Here is a 23,428-nt window from a genome sequence, read left to right on the forward strand (position 1 = left end):
AAGAAAGATCAAAGAAAATTAAATTGCTTGGGATTCGCAGATTACGTAGCGTTACTAGGCAATAACATTCGAGATGTCAGAAATCAAATAACAAGCCTATAAAATATAGCAGCAAAAAACAAGACTCCAGATATGATCCGAGAAGACTGAGAGAATGGTAACAGATTCACTAGTAGTCAACCACATAACAGTAAACAAAAGGAAAGTAAAAATAGCGAAACAATTTAAATACATAGGAGAAATTGTAACATACAACTTGTGCGAGAAATTTGCATGGCAAGTAAGAGCTAACAAAATGATAAATCTCAAAACTTGATACGGTTTACATATATTAGAAAACGTCTATCAATCAAAACAGTAAAAGACGGTGGTTCAATCAGAGGTGATATATGAACATGTCCGAAAGAAGAGACAACGTGCAGAATCTGCTCGGCCACACCGGCCGGCACGACAAGAAAGATCAGAACGAATGAGAAGATATTGGGCAATTCGAAAAGAAAGCCTATTGAAGAAGATGGCTCGAAAATGATTCGCTAGAGTGGTCCAATGAGACCGTAAAAGCAGAAGAAGAAGAATATATACAGATTTCGCAGTAATTCCTCCTGGAAATCCGTCTATATTACGAGCGCAAGAATACTGCATTTGCTTTTGCTTACGTTTAGACCGACAATGTTAACACAGCAGTATTAGACACTAGCTTAACGTATCTGCTTACTGGGATTCTCTAAATGTACTCTAATTTACCATTTGTCTTAATGCTCCTTCGTACATACATTCTCTTCTCTCAGATCTGCCTAGTATAGGTTGTTGTTGTTGTTGTTGTTGTTGTTGTTGTTGTGGTCTTCAGTCCTGAGACTGGTTTGATGCAGCTCTCCATGCTACTCTATCCTGCGCAAGCTTCTTCATCTCCCAGTACCTACTGCAACCTACATCCTTCTGAATCTGCTTAGCGTATTCATCTCTTGGTCTCCCTCTACGATTTTTACCCTCCACGCTGCCCTTCAATACTAAATTGGTGATCCCTTGATGCCTGAGAACATGTCCTACCAACCGATCCCTTCTTCTGGTCAAGTTGTGCCACAAACTTCTCTTCTCCCCAATCCTGTTCAATACTTCCTCATTAGTTATGTGATCTACCCATCTAATCTTCAGCATTCTTCTGTAGCACCACATTTCGAAAGCTTCTATTCTCTTCTTGTCCAAACTATTTATCGTCCATGTTTCACTTCCATACATGGCTACACTCCATACAAATACTTTCAGAACAGGTACAGGTACTGTACAGTACAGGTACTGTAAATTTATTTCTAAGTTTACTTGTCTGCTCTAAGCTGCATGTAAATCTTGCTTATACTTATGCTTCGTTTTCTCATGGCCACTGTCTTTGTACGATGTCTCTACCATCTCTGATGTGTCATCGTCTATAAAAATGCAGGTTTTCGTCGTTATGGTAAGACAAAGAGCATGCCAACAGCCATGTTAGTAAGGTCTGTTGCCCGCCACATGGTAATGGCGCCTTTTATATTTCATTTACAACATGAACAGTACCCGGGCACCAACCATGTAAAAACGCGACTTTAATCTACGACAATTACGTCGTTCAATATTAAGTCTTCGTAACTGTTTCATTTGCAGAGCTTTTGTTAATTGTAGCACTCGTGTACTGTGATGTTTTATATGTGCGAGTTTCTATGTAAGAGAGCTACAAGAAAACCACAACTAATTTACAAATTCGCCATCAACTACTTATAAAGATCCATTATCAATTACATACTGCGCTTGTTTATACATTGCAGTAGAGGCATCAGAATAATGTAGCAGCTCATATATCGAAAATATCACCCATAAATGCCATAATAGACGGGAAAACGCTCTTGAAAATGCGAATCATTTCCCGAAATGTGTGGTGCTAGAACGTTCCTAACTGGTTTCGACCTTTCCTGCCTGATTAAATACCATGACCCGGGTTACGGCCGTATGTGAAATTTTGTAGAGCTTGCAGGCAGCTCGCCGCTGTGACCGAGCGGTTCTAGACGGTTCAGTCCGGAACCGCGCTGCTGCTACGGTCGCAGGTTCGAATCCTGCCTCGGGCATGGATGTGTGTGATGTCCTTAGGTTGGTTAGGTTTAGGTAGTCTAGGGGACTGATGACCTCAGATGTTAAGTCCCATAGTGCTTAGAGCCATTTGAACCATTTGACCTCGTAGACAATTGGCGTGCTTTTCAGCACACTCCCTCTGTAATCTACTGTGTAATATAAAATGACCGTAGCCTTCTGCTCTTCCCACGTTGCATATAAACTTCGACTCTCTGAATACACTACTCTGTCACTAATATGTAATATCTCAGCACAGAAAGTATGATCCACATTTGTTGGCTAAATATAACTCGCAATGCCGCGTTTCTCCTTTCAAATTCCACTTAATAGGAAAAGCTTCCTGAGCGGATGTATTCATTCAAATATCTGGCAGCTAGATTACCTCGTTACACCTGACTGATATGATTCCCGCGATACACCGGTACAGTCACACTCACAAACAAAGTAGACAATACAACAGATAAAATACGCCAAGCAATTTTAATTGCTGCTGTTAGGGATAACTGCTGTCAGTTAACACTAAAGTGCGAAAGTAGGAGTGTGGGAGAGTTTACTCAAACCGTTGTCTGGAATGGATATACAGTGAAACAGTGAACAAAATAAGTTTGCTGACGTGTGCTGGCGGACCAATGTAGCAAAAGATAAGATTAGTCGTAATAACGAAGTGTCAATTACTTATCGTGCTAGTGGCATCAGACTATCTGGAACCTAACTGGGGTTAAATTAATCGTGATACTGATAAATACTTGAATGCAGTGAAAGTTAATTTGCACACCTGTGTCTCGTCTCAACTATAAGTAGCTATCAGCCAACCGAAATCTTCTGTTACGCTTCCCAACAAGTCTTTAACCTCCTCGCAACTCTCTCAAAACGCATGTAAATAAATAATTCTCGTAATGTCAGGTTGTGAAAAAAAGAAGGAAGATTACATCATTTGACTGTGGAGTTCTCACACCTAGTAAAAATTATATACTACTAATGCAACTGACATTCGGGCTAACACTGTTATTTATTAAACAAGTCATTATCACTGTCTATGCAATACTTCTCAATTTATCTGTTATTAGGATAGAAATATTGTTACGTAATATAAATAGAGATGCAGTAGGGTTTAAAACCACAGATGTATTCGCTTGACTACCCTCTCTCCGTTGCTGTGAAGGATGCACCCTGGATCCGACGCTCTGCTATTCTAGAAATTCGCTGATATGCCGCAAGACGCCGGTGACAATCTTGATAACTACTAAAATCATGACCAAACCTGAAATGAAAATTTACGGCCGCCTTGTCACGTCGATTAGCGACAGAACTCATAAAAGGAAATAAACCTGAATTGTTTTCAGGCTAGCTATTGTACTGGGTGGTGTCGACACACACACACAAATATATACATATGACGGTAGCGTTCTTATTTTTGCACTCACAACGAAAGGGAAGAAGCTTGAGCCTCTCATTTTCAAACGCAGTACACAGTAACTGACAGTTGGCGTACAGTGTGAATTCAATTAAATTTCCAGTGCGAAACATCAAAGATAACCCTCTCGAGCTTGAGTGATACATACCTCGAAAATTTAGATTGGTTGACTGCTCAGCATAAATCACGATCTAATAGTATTCTCCAAGCTGTTTCTTATTTCCACGCTACTAAAACTACTCTTCATTTCGCAAACTTTTCTCAAAATTGCTCCTCACTCGTGACTTTGCGTTATAAACAACACAGTCCAGTCTTTAACCAGCCCCCTCATCAACTGTCTCATTTTCGTTCGTCAAACTTTTACAGAGTTATCATTTTTTTTTTCTACTGAGCCTAATCTTCCAGGAATACATAGACAATATGCACATTGTGAATAATATTACAATTCAAAACAATAACATCGATTTACATGATAATTTCTCATTACATGTTAGCACACACAAATCAAAGATTGGTGTAGGCAATTAAAAGAAAAGAATAAAGAATATATTTACAGTTTTGTGTTGTTCCCTGTGAGACATCGAGTTAAAATGTATCGGTCACAGTGCAAAGTATAAACAGAAAGAAAATCATGACTGTAATCAGAAAAGTTGTTTTAGGAATAAACAAATTAGTTAAGACACAACTAAAGACTTCTCTTCTTCGGTAACGCCAGGAACCATATTAACTCTTAACTCTTGGTTGTCCATGCCTACGACGAAAAGTAGTAAAATGCGTTTTAGACAGGTACGTGCCGAGTAAAACTGTGAGGGACGGGAAAAACCCACCTTGGTACAACAACAAAGTTAGGAAACTACTGCGAAAGCAAAGAGAGCTCCACTCCAAGTTTAAACGCAGCCAAAACCTCTCAGACAAACAGAAGCTAAACGATGTCAAAGTTAGCGTAAGGAGGGCTATGCGTGAAGCGTTCATTGAATTCGAAAGTAAAATTCTACGTACCGACTTGACAGAAAATCCTAGGAAGTTCTGGTCTTACGTTAAATCAGTAAGTGGCTCGAAACAGCATATCCAGACACTCCGGGATGATGATGGCATTGAAACAGAGGATGACACGCGTAAAGCTGAAATACTAAACACCTTTTTCCAAAGCTGTTTCACAGAGGAAGACCGCACTGCAGTTCCTTCTCTAAATCCTCGCACAAACGAAAAAATGGCTGACATCGAAATAAGTGTCCAAGGAATAGAAAAGCAACTGGAATCACTCAATAGAGGAAAGTCCACTGGACCTGACGGGATACCAATTCGATTCTACACAGAGTACGCGAAAGAACTTGCCCCCCCTTCTAACAGCCGTTTACCGCAAGTCTCTAGAGGAACGGAGGGTTCCAAATGATTGGAAAAGAGCACAGACAGTCCCAGTCTTCAAGAAGGGTCGTAGAGCAGATGCGCAAAACTATAGACCTATATCTCTGACGTCGATCTCTTGTAGAATTTTAGAACATGTTTTTTGCTCGCGTATCATGTCATTTCTGGAAACGCAGAATCTACTATGTAGGAATCAACATGGATTCCGGAAACAGCGATCGTGTGAGACCCAACTCGCCTTATTTGTTCATGAGACCCAGAAAATATTAGATACAGGCTCCCAGGTAGATGCTATTTTTCTTGACTTCCGGAAGGCGTTCGATACAGTTCCGCACTGTCGCCTGATAAACAAAGTAAGAGCCTACGGAATATCAGACCAGCTGTGTGGCTGGATTGAAGAGTTTTTAGCAAACAGAACACAGCATGTTGTTATGAATGGAGAGACGTCTACAGACGTTAAAGTAACCTCTGGCGTGCCACAGGGGAGTGTTATGGGACCATTGCTTTTCACAATATATATAAATGACCTAGTAGATAGTGTCGGAAGTTCCATGCGGCTTTTCGCGGATGATGCTGTAGTATACAGAGAAGCTGCAGCATTAGAAAATTGTAGCGAAATGCAGGAAGATCTGCAGCGGATAGGCACTTGGTGCAGGGAGTGGCAACTGACCCTTAACATAGACAAATGTAATGTATTGCGAATACATAGAAAGAAGGATCCTTTATTGTATGATTATATGATAGCGGAACAAACACTGGTAGCAGTTACTTCTGTAAAATATCTGGGAGTATGCGTGCGGAACGATTTGAAGTGGAATGATCATATAAAATTAATTGTTGGTAAGGCGGGTACTAGGTTGAGATTCATTGGGAGAGTGCTTAGAAAATGTAGTCCATCAACGAAGGAGGTGGCTTACAAATCACTCGTTCGATCTATACTTGAGTATTGCTCATCAGTGTGGGATCCGTACCAGATCGGTCTGACGGAGGAGATAGAGAAGATCCAAAGAAGAGCGGCGCGTTTCGTCACAGGGTTATTTGGTAACCGTGATAGCGTTACGGAGATGTTTAATAAATTCAAGTGGCAGACTCTGCAAGAGAGGCGCTCTGCATCGCGGTGTAGCTTGCTCGCCAGGTTTCGAGAGGGTGCGTTTCTGGATGAGGTATCGAATATATTGCTTCCCCCTACTTATACCTCCCGAGGAGATCACGAATGTAAAATTAGAGAGATTAGAGCGCGCACGGAGGCTTTCAGAGAGTCGTTCTTCCCGCGAACCATACGCGACTGGAACAGGAAAGGGAGGTAATGACAGTGGCATGTAAAGTGCCCTCCGCCACACACCGTTGGGTGGCTTGGGGAGTATCAATGTAGATGTAGATGTAGATATTTATGTCTATGATTTCAGTTTTATTAACTCATGTGTTTTTGTTAAGTCATATGGACTCTGCGTTTCAGGCTTTAGCCCATCATATGGAAAGAAAGGGCGTCCCTCTATGCGATGAGTTGCGCCTTTACTAACAGCGGCAGCAAAATACAAATAACTACAGTCTCCGCCCCGATAGCTGAGTGGTCAGCGCGACGGAATGTCATGCTATGGGACCCGGGTTCGATTCCCGGCTGGATCGCAGATTTTCTCCGCTCAGGGACTGCGCGTTGTGTTGTCCTAATCATCATCATCTCATCCTCATCTACACGCAAGTCGCGAAGTGGCGTCAACTCCAAAGACTTGCACGAGGCGAATGGTCCACCCGACGGGAGGCCCTAACCACACGACATTTCATTTCAATAACTATAGTTACGTTGTACACACTTTTCATCATCTGGTGAAGCAACATAGTTCCTGATAGCACAAGGGAGACGACAACAACAACGACGATGACAGTCTCCTGCAATAGGTTACTTTAGGCTAGTTTTTATTTTATTTGGCAGTTTAAAACCGTGTTTTGTATAAATTATAAAGGACTTCGTCCCTTTCTTGAAACGTCGACATGAATTAATGCATCAGATGGTTGTGATTGGATGCATTTCCTCAAACTGCAACTTCACCTTAGTCTAAAGCCCGTATTACACTATGAAGGATGTTTGTTAAATATCTTGTGTAAAAAATTGTGTACAACTGCAATCGTTGTTAAATATCTTTGTAAAAGATTGTATAAAATCCATTCTTTGATCAAAGAGCCTCACAGCAGCTGTTAAGGTTATATAATCGTTTTCTTGCTCGAGAATTAATGCAGTAGCTTGTAATACCGGACGGCAAACTAGAACTATCCTGGATAGCGTTTATATTCATGTGCATGAAATAAATTACCCTAGCTACTTAGCAGGAGAATTGTTCTTTGTTGTAGAAGCTGGAAACAGCCAACGTTCATGCCGAAATTCTGTCAGTCGGCCGTATAAAAATGGTTCAAATGGCTCTGAGCACTATGCGACTTAATTTCTGAGGTCATCAGTCGCCTAGAGCTTAGAACTACTTAAACCTAACTAACCTAAGGACATCACACACATCCATGCCCGAGGCAGGATTCGAACCTGCGATCGTAGCGGTCGCTCGGTTCCACACTGCAGCGCTTAGAACCGCACGGCCACTCCGCCCGGCAGTCGGCCGTATAAGTTAAGTTTATACGAAATGCTGGAAACACGTTGTTTCGGGTCAGTTTCGTTTTGACCACCCTGGATAACAATATTATCGAGAACACTGCTATTGCTTAAATAAAAAAATAAAAAAATAATAAATAAAAAAATAAAAAAAATAAAAAAAAAACTGGGCTCTAGCGTGTGTATGGAGACGTGGGATCGCGGTAGTTACCAAAATTTCCTTCGAGTGTATAGCTAATCGATGCAGCAAATTCTTTTTTTTTATTTATATTGAAAACCTAATTTCTGTTCTCTTGTTCGAGTTATGAACCATTTCATGCTGGTAGCAGTTCGAGATAAACTCGGTGATGGTACTCATACAGTAAGATCTAGCAACTATTTCGAATCGTAAGTAACGAACGACGAAGCTTACGAATACGTACGTTCACAATGGCAAACTTCTATAAAAGGTGAGACTAGGCTAACTTAGACAAAGGCCTTGTTTTATAAACAGTCTTTATAAAAAATCTTTCTCGTACATTACCGAAGAGTTTACAAAATACCTTTTGCGGTGTGTTATAAGCCTAAGGAGAAGAATTGTCATACACACTACGTATAACGGTGATGCTTAGGGAACTCAAATGGGAATCCCTGGAGGGAAAGCGACTTTCTTTTTCAGGAACACTATTAACTAGTAGTGGAACACTGTATCCTCTGCCACGCACCTTACGGTGGCTCGCGGAGTAAGTATGTAGCTGTAGAACGCTACGATATACGAGCCTGTCTTCGGGGGAGAGCTGTGAGCAATGTACGATAAACAAGATCCAACAGGGAACACTGCAAACAGCTGACTGGCGTGGGAGAGTTCGATGCGGATACTCGCCTCCTGTAAACAGGGGACAAAGGCCTTTTGTGTTGTAAGCTCCCAGGCAATACATTGCGTACTCAGCACACGGATCAGATGGTTAAGGCTTTATCCTTTCAATTTCTCTTTCTACTTCTGCAGTTATATGTCTTTCGTTTGAACCAGACGTAACATTTTTATTTTTATTTTTCCCATACAAATTACGCGGTGTCGCCTCTTATTTGGGGCTTGGAATAACATACCAAAAAAATACTTCGTTTGTGCGCTGTAAATATGGTTCTGATTGTGACAACATAAAATCTTTTGGATTAATAACATACAGAATATCTTTTCTAATTTCCTCAGTGTTTTTATATTTTTTTCGATCATAAAACTGTTCGGGGTACACACTAGCATTGTTTTATAATAATATTAAACATGCCGCCGCTTTTGTGTGCCACCCTTTAATGGTTGATATCTTATAATTGCTGGTTAGTGAACAAAATGTCTTATCGCTTCCAACGACTAACTATAACTTCTCGGACTTCGAAAAGAGAGAGAGAGAGAGAGAGAGAGAGAGAGAGAGAGAGAGAGAGCTCAGAAAGTAATGTGAACCTTGCCCTGCTTTATTGCATAACTGGCGGACCTCACATCCAAAAATTTGAATTGCAAAAACGGCCAATACAAGGAGCTGCAAATCAAAAAGATGGATATTTATTTTAGGTGATATTTAGTTACTGCGTATTATTTAATTTTTACATGTCGATACGATTTGTTGCTATGCTGCGGGCGGAAAAAAGAGATATTTCAGCTTTCTATCAGATCTACGACTTGTATCGACTAAATCGGCAAGAAGACTTCACGCATTTATTGCTGCGCGCGGAGTTATGTTACGAAGAGCGTAAACAAGGAAAACATTTTGTCAGCGGATTCCACAAAGAATTACACAGCTGCGCGAACTGCGGCACATGCATTTCGTAAACAGTTCAGGTATGTGAGTGTGTGTATACACTGAACTGCACGGTTTTCTTGTCCCTGACCCCATCTCGTCAACATCCAGTACAACTTTGACGATACCGTTCGTCAGCGAGCGATCATGTTTGTAAACTGTTGAAAGGCTGATCACGGCTAGTGCACGGATCCGTGACTGAAGACGCTTAGCGTAGGAAATCCTAATAATTAATAATAACAAATCGCCCCATGTCGTAGTTTTTTTTAAAATAATTTTCTCTGTCACTAACATGTTTTGAACCCCATTTTCAAGTTATGATAACGATAAGTGCAAATGTGGAGGTTTGTCACGGACGCACATGGTACATATTCGACGGTATTAATAGCAGATCGTTTTTAACTCGTTCACTAAGAGTTGTCTTCGTGTCCAGGTGAGAAACTGGAGATGAATTGCTAAAAAACATACTGAAGTTATTCAGAACTCGAAAAGTGATAGAAGGCAGTTCGTTGCAATCAAAAACTTAATGTTGGAAGTCATAGTACGGGCAGCGGCTAAAATACCTGTTAATACGTGATAATATTTTCGGCCTAATTATGCCTTAATCCACATAGGACAGAATTAGCTAAATGCCTCTATCATAACGAACTTAAACAAAAAGATATGCGTGTATATTTTTAGAGAACTAACCACTTTTAATTTTAAAAAGTGAAAATATATTAATGTCATTTTCCAGAAATTTTTCGAACATTGAAGGGTTCGCAAAAGCAACAAAGTATTCGCGGCGTAGAGAAATGTAACCTTTGACAAAAATGTAATAAGTTTGTAAAAGTGTGAAATGTGTGTTGCCTGTAATCTGCTTTGTTGCCGCAAAATCGTTAACCAAGCTAGTACAACGATGTGTTGTGATTTCACTGTACTGCGTTCGTGACAAGCGCGTAACCAAACTGCTTGATTTCACATGCGTGATTGTTTCTTGCATTTTGCAAGTAGACACAACGAATTGCAAACACATAATAACCTTTCGCCCCATAGAAACAAAGCGTTTTAAATGTAATGTTAAATGCCAGATAATAGGTATTGGAAACTGTCGCCATCGAAACTCGTCTGAAACTAAATATAGTGTGTCAAAAATGGTTCAAATGGCTCTGAGCACTATGGGACTCAACTACTGAGGTCATAAGTCCCCTAGAACTTAGAACTACTTAAACCTAACTAACCTAAGGACAACACACACAGGATTCGAACCTGCGCCGTAGCGGTCGCGCGGTTCCAGACTGTAACGCTAGAACCGCTCGGCCACCAACGGCCGGCGTAGTGTGTCCCAGGAGGAATGATCAATATTGAGAGATATGACAAAAACGATATTCTAAGAAAAAGTCCAGTAAACGTGGGTTCTAAAACTGTACCTCAAGTGCTCCGAGCACTATTCACCTTCGATACCGTGAAACGGATCTTTTCTTCTGCAAGCTCTTTGCTTACCATGTGTTGGGAGAATGCTGTATGGACAAAAAGTAGAAAAAAATGTCTAGTGAACGGACTCTTAAATGCAAACAAATGAACTATGAGCACATGTTCAATAAAAATGTTTCACAGTAGTGAACATGGACAAGTGTTCATAGGTCTTATAGTATGCATTTTAGAGCCTATGTTTACTATCGACCTCTTTGTTTCCAATGACCGTTCTTCTCATATCTCTCAGCACTAACCGTTCCTACTGGAACATCTGTATTTATAAATATGGCTTGTTGCAGTTTACATATTTTAATAGTATATGTAACATTTTAATTAAAACACGTACCTTAAAAGTGTTAATTACCAAACACACCTTAACGTAAACAAATCCGAGACTTATCTAAGGTAACAAAGTATTCCATAATTATGTTGTTATGCAGAGAAATATAATCTTTGACAAAAATGTAATAACTCTGACACGTAAAAAAATTGTTACGAGTGAACTGCATTATTGCTGCAAAAATGTGACAATCGTTTTCAATAAACTGTTGGAACGGTGCGTAGTGCGCGCACTAGTTCGTGAAAAATTTCAGATGCGCCGTTGTTTGTTGTATTTTGAAACCAGGTACGACGAATTCTAACTTTCGCAGCATAGAAATATGGCGTTCTAAATATTTTAAATGCCTGTTAATCGACACTGGAAACCTTCGTTTTCGAAACGCGTCTTGGACTAAATATTTATAAGATGCCTACTTGCAGCTTGCTAATTCTGATACAGTACGTAACATTTTTAATTAATGACGTACCAAGATAGATATTAATTGCCTACTGCATCTTTCACTGTGAAGTGTCTCGAGTGGTTACGTTTCATATCAACATAATTAAAAGATTGTAAATTCTTCACTTCTGTGGCCATTTGTCTGCAGTTGCAACGAAGCTCGCTGTGTGTCTCCCAAAGCGTTTCGTGTCATTGATATAAACTTGGTTAGTGATGGTAGTTTATGTCTGATTTTTAGCACACATTTGTCCAATAGTACTGCTACTGCAGTGCTACAGTGTCTCGTGTATCATTCCAAGAAATGTATAATGCTGAAGGCAATGTGGGGTTAGGACAGAAACGGCAGTATCAAACGACTGGATAAATGAAAATCGGCGAGCGGGCACTTAATGATTTGAAAGAAAATAGAATATAAAATACAACCACTTATGAAGTTTCACGTAAATAAAAGGAAACGCATCTGGTGTCAAAAGCGCTTTCTTGTAATTATACAGACGGATTTTGAATTACCTTCAATAATTAAATGACTGTTACTGAAAAATATCCTGCATCGATTGTAAACATTTAACAAATAAGTCATTGTTTGAGCTGAACTCTTTAATTCCATCATTTTGACCACTTAAACGAAGTAGTAAACAGACACTAAGATACACAAGTGCTCTGTTCTTCGACCTAACCTTGCACTCGTTGTCCTTGACCAGTGCAGTGAATCAGTACTTAAAATACTGCAGTGTCCAAGCGTCGCACAGCTAAGAGAGATAACCATCCTCGGCCTTGAGCCCCTCAACAGTCGCTAATTGGAGCAGAGCCGAGCAGGCGGCGCGTTGCGCTCTCGAAATTCTCCGGCTCCTAACAGTAGAAGATCGCAGCCTTCCCACTCGCCTGGCCCGTCGCGCTGCCGGCGAGAAATTGCGGATCCGGAATTGAGCACGAGAGCGGCTGGCCAGGCCGCCTGCAGCGCCGCGACCGGCCAATGGCGGCGCTCGCCCGGTGGCGTGATCGCCCCGTCCCACCCAGGCGCGGCGCGCCATTGGCCCAGCCTGTTCACCTCATGTGACGTCACGCCGGCAGCCGGCGGAAAATCGAAACATTCGCACAGCTGCGGGCCGCTAGCTGGTGCGCGGGCGCTGTCTCTGCCAGGGACGTTCTGTCTGGAACATTCTGACTAGCGCTGGTAGGGAGGGGCATGCGCCCGCGAGAGAGAGAGAAAGAGAAACCCGTGGGCGATTGCAGTGTCACGAGGGTAACACCCTCTGCGTTGTGCGTTGTGCTTCTTTTCTGGGTCGCGATAGTGCGCGATCGTCGACAGGTGTCAGTTGAGGCTGTACGTAACAGGTGACTGCAAGTTCGCCGCTCAGGCTACGTTCTGGTGCAGGCAGAGTTCAGAAGTTCGCAAAATTGAAAATTAAGTGGATTGTTAACATTAAAATACAAATTAACATCAATGATGTGGTTAACTGAAAAAATGCTAAAATTTGAGTTACTGAGCGCGCGTTTAAAGTTGTCAAACATGTAAAACAGGCTGAGAACGATGATGTCCCTTACCTTTTTACAGATGTGAAGCGCAGCGTCGTACTCTCGTAACTCCAGGTTTGTACAATATTTCCTCTCTTACTGGCGGTCCAAGCAATTTATCATCAAAGTACCGTTATTTTCAGATACAACAATTCTCCATAACAGTTGGCCCTCGTAAGATAGACCATGAAATATAGAACAAAACATGTATTAGTACAACAGTAGTGTCTAGCCTCACGTTAGGCGCCAGAATGAACGTGTCCTAGCCTTCAAGGGGAATCGAAAATGTAAATTAGCATTCAGAATTAATAAAGAAGGAGGAAAGTGCCATTAGATGGCGGTCGCATGCGTATTGTCGGCAGCAACACGGACGGCGCAGCGCGATGAAACTGCAACGCTCCGTGCCGAGTTCGGCGTGAAGCAGCTAGTATAAATTAAAAAACAAAACATGGACCACCATCAATAATTTGAACGAAGCGGAGCCTGTGTACGACTGGAGTAGGTCGCACAACGACGTCACTGTTGGTGGACGGCGGGACGAATCATTTTTGCGTCACTCGCGTGAAAACTGCGGCAAAATGCAAATGAAGTGATCGGCGCACCGATCTAAGGGACGTGGAGCGATATACGCGGTTTGAAATTAATGTCTGAACACGAGTAGTGTTCAGCCATATACGTCCACTAACAATGGGTCGGCGCCTATTTTTCAGCCGTGATCGTCTGAAAAACATAAATCATAAAATATTAATAACAAAGTGACATGGAGGGTTGAAATTTAGAAACGAAAATCATAGTAAAGTTAACTTTGACTACATTGTAAGCACTTAAGGAACATTTTAACATAGACTCATACAGGGAGTCATGACAATGCGTCCACACCTAATCAGAGCGGGAACAGAACAGAACAAAAACCAGCGGACGCTAGACAAAAGAATTAGACATAAAAATGACTGATGAAATTAAACAGAGGTTGTACGTCAGCAGATATATCGATAAGTACACACAGATGAAACTATAAGACAGGATGTGACATGGAATCTCTGACTCCGTAAACGTCGGAAATAATTTTAAAAGGAAAATAAATACTACCAATTAAAAAGTAATCACAAATCTCTCATTATTTCCTCAAGGGAGAAATAAAAATTTGTATTAGGCATTGCATATGCTAGTAGCTTCGGCTAGCAATGTTTGAATACATCGTGACCTCGATATGTGTTATGCTTGTACCTATATCTTGCGGCGGTCGATATGAAGCTAATACCAAACACCAGCAAATCTATAAAACTAACTATGTGTTATTTGAACTAAAATATCAGAGATGACATTAGTAGTATGGTTACGCAAAATATACTTCCCAATTTTCCCAAAAAATTTGCCCATAGTTTTCGTTTCACCAAAAACATTTTTCCCCAAAATGGCGGAAAAAGCACAACATGGCTAGGCCGACCGGCACGGCCACCGATTGATGTCGTGTGAAGGCCGCTTTTGGAATCGGTGGCCTAGTTAGCGTTGCCAATTTGGCGGTTTTGTCACTAGATTAAGCAACATATTGACAACAACAGCGACAAAATTTGTGTAGCGACTTTTCTGGCGACTTTTTAAACTGCGTTTCTTCAATTACTACAAGCAATTTCTCTTGGGAATGTATATGCTCTAACTCTTAGTTCTGTCGGAAAACGCTAACCAAACTCGAAAAAAACAGCTGTTTGATACCTCAAAAAGCTAGAGCAAGGCACTCTGAAACCGGCGTTTGTCCCGTGCCACTTCGAAACTGTTCAGGTAGCTTGGAATCGGTAGTTGTCTACTGTCATTTCGGAAGTGTTCGGTTACCTTGGTATGACTCAAGAGGATTTGTGCAATGTTCGGTTCAAATGGTTCAAATGGCTCTGAGTACTATGGGACTCAACATCTGAGGTCATCAGTCCCCTAGAACTTAGAACTACTTAAACCTAACTAACCTAACGACATCACATACATCCATGTCCGAGGCAGGATTCGAACCTGCGACCATAGCGGTCACGCGGTTCCAGACTGAAGCGCCTAGAACCGCTCGGCCACACCAGCCGGCGCAATGTTCGGGTACAGTGGGATGGCTTAAGTGTCTTTTTGCATATATTCGTTTCTCTGGGTTGCGTTGTGTATGGTGAGCGAATACAGTGTGGTGTAATGGACTTCGCAGTGAAGAAAATGAGCTGTGTTCAAAAATACAGAAAAGAATGGGAGACTAAACCTGAATTTAAAGGATGGTTGACACCAGTTCCTGGAAATGATATTAAAGTTTTATGTCGCTACTACCATACTGAATTTTAGGCTAAACTGAGCGATATAAAAAACACGTTGAAACCAAGAAACATAAAATGAGACTTGACATAAAATCGGCACAGAAGACGTGGCCAGTACAAAAAATGGACAATATTAGACCTTTCACTAAAGCAGAAGCATCAGTTACATTGTTCACTGTTGAACATTATTCGGTTTTGACTGTGAAACATCTGGGAGAATTGTGTAAAAATATATTTTCTGTTTCTAAACCCACCACAGACTTACAATAACATCGAACGAAGTGTTCAAACATAATACGTGAAGTACTTTCCAGCTGATCTCGGTAACGAAAAATTTAGTCTGCAGATAGATGAATCCACTGACGTACGTGTTTTAAAACATCTAGGAACTGCAGTGGACCACAAAAGTAAATTGTGCCTTCATTTTTATCGCTCACTCCTGTCGAAAAAGCCGATGCGAAAGATCTGGATGATACAATCGAAGAAATATTAAAAGATCCAACCCGGAAATTGAAAATTTGACTGGAATAAATAGGTACAGACATCGCTTCCGAGACCTGTGCTAGTAAGTTGAACTTATCTGACGACAGTATCAAATTGGTAACAAAACGATACACTGACTTCACAATGAAGCTTATGAAAGAAGTACAATTTTAATGAAGTTGTACAAGTTGTCTGTAACAGAAGTTTTGCGAACTAAAGCAACTACTCATGAAGTCACACACCTAGCAAAATAATTGGAATAAAATGATATCAACGTAGTGTAAAAAATCTTGTAGCAATGGAATATCAATTTCATTCGATGGTAAAACATCGAGAATACAGTCGATTTTTGGATTGAAGTTCAATCTCATAAAGATGCTGGAAATCGAAATCTGTTCAAAGAATTGTGTACTCTTGCGTTTACTGTATTGTCATTGCCACACTCAAATGTAGAGAGAGAACTAATTTTTCGTGCCATGAATATGGTCAAAAAACTTTCCAGTCGCCTTGGCTTACATCGTTGAATTCTATTTTTATGATCAAAAACACCTTAAAAAGAATGAATAAAAATGTTTTGACTGTGAGTTACCAACAACTTAATAAGACTTATTGGAGCCAACAGCTCATACTCGTTTAGGAGTAAAAATGGTAGTAAACACTACCATCAGCTTCAACAAAAAAATGGTTCAAATGGCTCTGAGCACTATGGGACTCAACATGTGAGGTCATCAGTTCCCTAGAACCTAGAACTACTTAAACCTAACTAACCTAAGGACATCACACACATCCATGCCCGAGGCAGGATTCGAACCATAACAGTCACGCGGTTCGGGACTGAAGTGCCTAGAACCGCACGGCAACCGTGGCCGGCCAGCTTCAACATTGGTGCAACTTCAACACCCTTTAGTCCGTCTGACATTTCCGATGATGATGACGAATAAACAGGTTTTGGCTCATTTTCTTCGATTAATTTAAAAGACATTCCTAATTGATATACATATGAGCAAAAAATTCTGAAGTAATGAAATTATATTTTGTGGTTCAATTCGTCAACCCCATCAAATTATTTTAATAAAGCAACCTGCTTGTAACTCTACAGTTTTTCTTCTTTTGTAACGAGAAGCTTTTCACTTTTTGGGACAAAGCAGAGGCAGTATCAATGTGCTGCAAAAAGGTTCAAGTCTAGTATCACTTAACTACGAAATGTGTCCTACCGGAAAATTAATGCGATACTACACCACTAACGATACCTTAATAACGAAATGCGTGACAGAAAACAATATAAAAAACACTCAGGCTGTTACATGCTGACCGTTTTCTTAACCTCATCAACTGTAAGGCCAAAGTGCAGAAGATGGCTCGCCAAACGTACACAAGTAAATAAACTTTTTTGGCATTTTATTTTATTTGCATTTCTGCTCGAAAGTCGACGCGTGTGATACAGTAATTCAGTGTCAACTGCAAAAACACGTAGTGCACTGCTGATTGAAGTATAACAGTCTTCAATCATGAAACCTGATTCCCTGTGCAGGCGATATTTGATACACTATCACTTCGTTATTGTTATATGTTATACATTTGAAAGCGTGTGGTTAGATAAATTATGAACTCCTTCCTATTATGAACTACTATCTTATTTCCAGCTGAGTTTCGAAGGCATATCTATACTTTCAGTTTATGTTGCCATGATACAAATGTTGAAACACGATGTTTCTGTTCCAAACTTTGCTATCTGGGAACTATCTTTTTTGTGGGAACTATCTTATTTCTTTTTAACAATGGTGTTGCCCACAAATAACGTTCAACCCACAGTACATCGTACTCATTTTCCGTTATACGACTTCAGGATTGTTAATGGAAGTCACGGAAATAATTGTTGACAATAGTGACACTCATTGCTTTGTAACTGTTTACATTCATTGGAAAAGATAAAAAAATACATGCTAGTTATGTGGGAGAAGGTAGATACCTTATTTCTTTCCTGTTATATCCGTTTTAAAGTGGTTGAGAAATGATACAGATTTATTTTTGTTTTAAGTGCATACATTTAAAATTATCTGTGTAGACTAACTTGCCCTTTTTAAAGGTTTTTGCAAGATTGTTGTACATAACATGCAGCGCTTTCGTGAAATGTCATTTCGTGTAATACAGATTGTGTGACCCCGTTTTCTTTTAATAGTACGTTGTGCTTTTCTTGCAAACTGTTGTTGGTTTAGCTTGGTAATACTTAGCTGTGATGTCAGTAGGAGATTTCAACTTTTTGTCGATGCAGAAAAGCTAGTGGATTAGATTCTTTTGTTATGGAAAGGCTACTACGCGACGGAGTTCATACATAAGAACATCGAAGGATAATAGCTGTAATATGACAGTCGCCGCTAAAGATACAGAACCAAGTCTTCGATACGAATTGAAAGTAATTATTATTAGTTGCTGTTCGCCTTTTATTATATATACGTATTTATAGCTGTGTTTGTGTAAAAGTGGAATGAGCGATAAGCCTTTTTATGATATAGGCTATCAGAACTTTTTTTATTACTGTGTTTGTCTAAAATTGAAATGAGCGCGTGATTAGAACGGTTAATTCGACGGAAGAACATTGTGGATTTGCATGTAAACTTTCATCGCTGCTCATCCAGCTTCATCTTATTGCTGAAGACCATGGTCAGTGAGTATACTGAATAGTTTGTTCATGACACACTTGATAACGATAGGCATTGGCGTTGCAAACAACTGATGATCCACATTTCAAAGGTTCCAGGTGATCTAGTCTCGAATGATACAGTCCTGGGCCTTGTTAATTTAGCACCAGAGAGTAGATATGTTCTTAAGTAAACAATGTTTTAATTACACCGCAGTTGGGAAGCTGAATAACTTGTAGAAACCACAGAACGGTGTACCAGTGTGGTGGTTCTCTTCCTTTAGTTGTATGGCGAAGGAATAACAATCACCAACACAACGTGCATTGAAGAACATTTTTATTAAATAAATGTAGCACATATACACAAAGCGTGAACATTCGAGAGAAGAAGCGCGCAAAGGCAAACATATCAAAAGTCCTCGATCAAAGAGTCTTACAAGTTTGCGATTTCCTGTCAGAGAGGTCACAGTGTGTAGTAATTGTCGGGTAGTCATCGAGTAAAACAGAAGTGATTTTAGACGTTCCACAAGGCAGTGTTATAGGCCCTTTGCTGTTCCTTATCTATGTATATGATTTAGGAGACAATCTGAGCAGCCGTCTTCGGTTGTCTGCAGATGACGCTGTCGTTTATCGACTGATAAAGTCCTCAGAAGATCAAAACAAACTGCAAAACGATTTAGAAAAAAATCTGAATCGTGCGAAAAGTGGCAGTTGACCCTAAATAACGAAAAGTGTGAGGTCATCCACATGAGTGCTAAAAGCAACTCGTTAAACTTCGGTTACACTATAAATCAGTCTAATCTAAAAACCGTAAATTCAACTAAATACCTAGGTATTACAATTACGAACAACTAAAATTGGAAAGAACACACAGAAAATGTTGTGGAGAAGGCTAACCAAAGGCTGCGTTTTATTGGCAGGACACTTAGAAAATGTAACAGACCTACTTAAGGAGACTGCCTACACTACGCTTGCCCGTCCTCTTTTAGAATACTGCTGCGCGGTGTGGGATCCTTACCAGATAGAACTGACGGAGTACATCGAAAAAATTCAAAGACAGACAGCACGTTTTGTACTATCGCGAAATATGGGAGAGAGTGTCACAGAAATGATGTAGGATTTGGGCTGGAAATCATTAAAACAAAGGCGTTTTTTTTTTTTTTTGCCGGCCGCGGTGGTCTCGCGGTTCTAGGCGCGCAGTCCGGAACCGTGCGACTGCTACGGCCGCAGGTTCGAATCCTGCCTCGGGCATGGATGTGTGTGATGTCCTTAGGTTAGTTAGGTTTAAGTAGTTCTAAGTTCTAGGGGACTGATGACCACAGCAGTTGAGTCCCATAGTGCTCAGAGCCATTTTTTTTGAAAGGCGTTTTTCGTTGCGACGGAATCTTCTCACGAAATTCCAATCACCAACTTTCTCCTCCAAATGCGAAAATATTTTGTTGACACCGACCTACATAGGGAGGAACGATCACCACGATAAAATAAGGGAAATCAGAGCTCGTACGGAAAGATGTAGGTGTTCATTCTTTCCGCGCGCTATACGAGATTGGAATAATAGAGAATTGTGAAGGTGGTTCGATGAACCCTCTACCAGGCACTTAAATGTGTTTTATAGAGTATCGATGTAGATGTAGAAGCTCAGACTCGAAGGTGTGTCTTACGATCGATAGTCGCCACAGCAGCTAAAATCTCTCAGTTAGATACCGATAAGTTAAATTTTAATTCCTATATAGAGAGTATAGTTTTTCAAGTGCTGTGTGAAGAACTATTATATTTTGTATGTCATACATTTTATGCTTCGTATCCCACAAACTAGATTTAGAAGTAAGATGCGAGGAGAACGCTGAACAGCAGCGAACAAAACGAGCAAAGGATCCGAAATGTTCTTGCGCTTAGCAAAATAAAAAAAAAAGTGATTGAACGTTATTATTAAACGCGTATGCACTCATTCACCTGAGTCATTAAGTACACAATAACTGATTAGATGAAATTACTGCATTGCTTCATCCTTTCGTTTCATACGATGCGTTTCTTTCGGCTCCTTGTTATACATGGAACATCGAATTCCTGGACATGCACCAGGTCACGCGAAGACAGAATTATTGACTCGTACGTGCTTGGCGCACTTCCACGTTCCGAGTCATGTTCTCTGCTGGGCTTTGCTGTGCCTCGTTTACACAGCTTCCGTCACCTATTTCCAAAGCACTACATCAGCGCATAAGACACTCGTGAAGTTAACAACGCGGATGAAGACAAGTTTCGTTTTCAGGAAAAAGTGCCTTACCAGGAAACGAGACGTAAGAGAAGTGCAGCTACAGTTTCTGGAATGCAGCTTTCACTCTGCAGCTTAAAACAGTGGGCCTGCCCGCGATGTAACGGACTCTGCTCTGTCCAAAAGCTTTTGTATGTCGGAACGTTTCGCAGCTAGATTCATCTGTATTCTATTCGCGTTTTGGAAACAGGAGCTAAGTTTATATGTCTGTCCCTCCAGATTTTTTTTTTAGTAATCAGTAACACAGTCGAGGTGAAGGCCGCAACATAATTTTCTACACCAGTACGGTCGGTGTTATCCATCCACCGAGGCCGTGTGCCTTTTTAATGTAGCTGTCCGGAGGACTTGGGGACAAAAAAGAAAGAAAATGACTTTTCTTTTGGGCGACTGACTTACTGCAAAGTTTTGTTTATTTTTGGTACAATCACTTGTTTTGCTTGAGTCAAATATAAAGAATAATTTATACAAAGAAGAGAAGTTGAAAAATTTTGACAAACATTATTTGACCTTCTACAACATGGTGTGACAGCGTTGTTCAAAGGTTTCTTTTGACACGGGGGTTCAAAAATGGCTCTGAGCACTATGGGACTTAACTTCTGAGGTCATCAGTCCCCTAGAACTTAGAACTACTTAAACCTAACTAACCTAAGGACATCACACACATCCATGCCCGAGGCAGGATTCGAATCTGCAACTGGACCGTAGCGGTCCCGCGGTTCCAGACTGTAGCGCTTAGAACCGCACAGCCACCGCGGCCAGCTGACACGGGTGTGTTGTGGTATTATGTGAGGAGAGACAAATTATGGTGGAAGGATGATTTTGACGTATTTATAAATCAGTGTAAGCCGGCCGCTGTGGCCGCGCGGTTCTAGGCGCTTCAGTCTGGAACCGCACTGCTGCTATGGTCGCAGGTTCGAATCCTGCCTCGGGCATGGATGTGTGTTCTCCTGAGGTTAGTTAGGTTCAAGTAGTTCTAAGTCTAGGGGACTGACGACTTCAGATGTTAAGTCCCGTACTGCTTAGAGCCATTTGAACCATTTTAAATCAGCATAGCACAATACATTTGGGATAGCCCTGTATTGTGTAACGTAGCCTGTTACGACCAACTGTTGTGCCAGAAACTTAAAGAAATATTTAGCGGAGCAAAGTGAATACCTGACCATGGAGGCAACACCGTAGTGTAAACAGTGAGCTTGCGTGGGGTGGGAAGGAGGGAGGGGGGGGGGGGGGGGAGGTGGCGCTGTAGGGGCTAACATTGAGCTGGTGGGGTGGGGGACGGGTTCAAATGGCTCTGAGCACTATGGGACTTAATATCTGAGGTCATCAGTCCCTTAGACTTAGAACTACTCAAACCTAACTAACCTAAAGACATCACACACATCCATGCCCGAGACAGGATTGGAACCCACGGCCGTAGTAGCAGCGCGGTTCTAGACTGAAGCGCCTAGAATCGCTCGGTCACAGCGGCCGTCTGGGAGACGGGGAAGAGACGATTAATCATAATCATGTGGAACGAATTATCTTACATTCAGACATTGATATGTAAAAATAGCTGCATAATGACCATTTACAAGTGGTTGCTTTTTTTTTATTTGTTTGTACCCAACGCCTTTAACGTATCACAAAAATAGAAATTATTCTAGGCTGTAAAATTTTTCGTTTCTTTGTTAATGATCAATTTCCACAGAAAAGTTATTATCAAATACCATGCAGTAACTCCCTATGCAACATGCCGCAACAGATGTGATCATCAGTCCACATGTGGGTCCACACAGGTAATAAACATTAACATGATGTGTATCGTATATGAACAGCAAGTTTGTAATACATGTGGGAGAAATACGTACAATACAGCTTCTACTTACTCTCTCATTAAAGCCGCGTGCAGAGTTTTGAAGAATTTTCGATTTGTTTTTAAATTTATACTTTGTTGTCTGTCAGACGTTTTATATCTTTTGGTAAGTGGTCAGAAGTTTTGGTGGCAGCGTTGTGCTAAAGAGAAACTTAATGTTGAATAATGAATGCCGTTTTCTCTCCTGGTACTGTAATTATGTACGCCATTGTTCCGTTTGAAATGCAGTGGATTGCTAACAACAAATTTCATGGGGGAATAAATATACTATGAAGCAGTAGTAAAAATGCATAACTACTTAAACAGATGTCTACAGGTTGATCGTGGGTGAGCACCACATACTCGTATTATTCTTACCGTACATTTTTGGGCAATGAAGTCTCAAAGATGAGTTACACTACAACATTCTTGCACATGATGTTATAGAATGAAAATACGCAAAAATGGCGTCTTACTGATTTCTCTCTTCTCAAGGTTTGCCGTGATATGAAGTGAAAATGTGGCTGAATGCTGAAAACCAGTCAGTAATATTTCTAAGAACGTTACCATTTCTTCGTATTTTGTGTGTATGTTTGGACTGATCACAATACTACTTTCTTCAACAAAACGAACTAATTCTGCTCGTTGTACATTAGACGGAAGGCCACTTACATACAGGGTGCTACAAAAAGGTACGGCTAAACTTTCAGGAAACATTCCTTACACACAAAGAAATAAAATATGTTATGTGGACATGTGTCCGGAAACGCTTACTTATGTTAGAGCTCATTTTATTACTTCTCTTCAAGTCACATTAATCATGGAATGGAAACACACAGCAACAGAACGTACCAGCGTGACTTCAAACACTTTGTTTCAGGAAATGTTCAAAATGTCCTCCGTTAGCGAGGATACATGCATCCACCCTCC

This window comes from Schistocerca serialis, chromosome 1, assembly GCF_023864345.2.
Source record: "Schistocerca serialis cubense isolate TAMUIC-IGC-003099 chromosome 1, iqSchSeri2.2, whole genome shotgun sequence".
Taxonomy (NCBI): Eukaryota; Metazoa; Arthropoda; class Insecta; order Orthoptera; family Acrididae; genus Schistocerca; species Schistocerca serialis.